Raw genomic sequence first — 2,183 nt, 5'->3', positions numbered from 1 at the left:
GTAACAAAACTGGCATCAGCCCCTTGATGATAAATGAGATTTGATTTTGCTGAGTGACTCAGAGTTCCATCCTGTTAACAAATATGTGTAGTAGTCAGTTATTCAAATATTCATTCAGCAAATACTTCTTAACACATGCCAGGCACAAGTCAAAGATACAAAGAAAAAGTTAAGTATAAAAACAGATACGAGTATACCAGAAATAATATAGTGTAATGGGATAAGTGCTATAATAGAAGATAAATAAAAGTTTAAGGAAACCAAGAAATAGGAATGATTAATTGTATGTGTGTGTGAGTGTGTGTGTGTGTGTGTGTGTGTGTGTGTAGGAGGTTGTCATCCAAACCAGAGAAATGTGTTTGTTTGTTTTTTTTAATATATATGTTAACCAAGTTTTCTAGTGTCTCCCGCCAGTACCGCCCTTTCCCCTGTAGGAAACAGCTTTCCTCCTGCCTTCCTGTCAGGTTCACCTTCAAATGTATTTTGAATGAAAAGGAATCACATCATGTCCATTCATGAGATGGGGTGGCCCATGCTTCAGCCTTCTCTCCACTGTAGCCTGTTCTTAATGGCCAGTCACAGCTCCTGCAATTGTTGACCTACCCCTCCTTGGGGCAACATCTCTGTTCATCCCCAAAGCACCCCTCAATCAAAGCTGTTGTGTGTAATAGACTTGCAGAGTGGTTGGAGATTATAGAAGGAGTCACAAGGAAATGAAAAAGAAAAACTATTTCAGATAGAAAATAAAAATGCCACTGTTCTACAAGATACTGTAGCTGTTCTTGCCCCCAAGCAATTTTTCACAGCCCTTGTTGAACCTCAAGGCCTGCTACCTTCTGCCATCTCTCCAGGAACCACTGCCTTTTCTTGGAGACTAAGACCCTGGGGTGTCACTTGGCTTCTCTGAGGAAACTCAGATTTTTGGTAACTTTATTAAGCAGAAGTTTGGTGTTTCTATGTCCTGGTCTCTGTAAGTCAAACCAGGTCATTCTTGAGGTCCCTTTTATGGATCAAGGCCACACCTTAAGGACTTCCCTGGTGGTCCAGTGGCTAAGACTCTGTACTCCCACTGCAGGGAGCCTGGGTTCGATCCCTGGTCAGGGAACTAGATTCCACATGCCACAACTAAGTGTTCACATGCCACAACTGAAGTCTTACATGCCACTATGAAGATCGAAGATACCTTGTGGTACAACCAAGACCTGGTACAGCCAAATAAATAAAAATTTTAAAAACCTTTTGAGAAAAAGCCACACTCTGATGCCTTTTCCTTTGAGAAGCTTCTCCCCGACACAGAAGGGCAGCAGTCATTTTTGTTGTTGTTGTTAAAGCATTTTGTTTTCATGCCCTTGAATATGAGAAGTGGAATAAAATGAAATCTCGTAGACCTGAGTCTTCCAGTGGAGCCCCCTTATCCAAGGAGGTGGGGCAGAGCTGGTGGCCAGAGAGGAAGTTCCCAGAGAGGGATGGCCACTTGCGGTGAAGTTCTGCATTTCTGTTGGGAGTGTGTCCTGGACAGATTCCTTGAATCCTTCCACTCTTAAGCACTATGGATTTGATGTTTTCTCTTTTGTTAATACTTCAGACTTGTGATTTGAAGTCATGAAAGGACCAAAAAATTGCTAGACTGACAGCAGCCTCTAGTTTTGGTGTGAATGGCAGCACAGGTACATGCTTGTCCCTCCCACACTGACTTTATCTGTTTGCCAACTCAGCCCAGCCAGGTAACCTGCTCAAAATAGGTCAGGTAACTCACAGTGAGAACTAATGAAGAGAAAAAAGAAAAAAGAAAAACTTGCTTTGATTTCAATGACCTAAGCAATGTAAAACAATTTTTAAATTAGATCATCCAGAAGGTGGGTCTTCTTGAATGGCTTCTAGGAACTTTTTTTTCTTCCTGCTCTGGTAGATCATCTAGCTTATTCCAAGGGCTATGAATTTGGCTCCAGCAACTGCTGCCAATCAGGCTCGAGAGTCATGCTTAGGCATCCACCCCTTCGCTTTCACTGTCTCCTCATGGCAGATCTTTGTGAAGCTTTATTGCTTCACAAAGCAATAAAGTATTGCCTCCTCTACTGGGGTCAGGCACAGTGGTCCGCTGGCTGCCTGCCTGGCAAACGTTCCCACCATCACTCAAGGTCAGGGATCACACTGGGTCGGTTGCATGAACAAGAATGTTTATG

The 2,183-nt window shown here is 42.9% G+C and overlaps 1 non-coding gene across 1 annotated transcript; it reads left to right on the top strand.

Moving 5' to 3' along the window:
* Positions 1-1,032: 1,032 nt before the first annotated feature.
* On the top strand, positions 1,033-1,105 carry TRNAG-CCC (transfer RNA glycine (anticodon CCC)). The gene has a single exon. It is a non-coding gene; the product is annotated as a tRNA-Gly (tRNA).
* The last annotated feature ends 1,078 nt before the right edge of the window (positions 1,106-2,183 follow it).

The sequence above is a fragment of the Dama dama genome, chromosome 30 (assembly GCF_033118175.1).
Source record: "Dama dama isolate Ldn47 chromosome 30, ASM3311817v1, whole genome shotgun sequence".
Taxonomy (NCBI): domain Eukaryota; kingdom Metazoa; phylum Chordata; class Mammalia; order Artiodactyla; family Cervidae; genus Dama; species Dama dama.
Note: the sequence above shows the minus strand (reverse complement) of the source record. Positions and strands in the feature narration are given on the sequence as shown.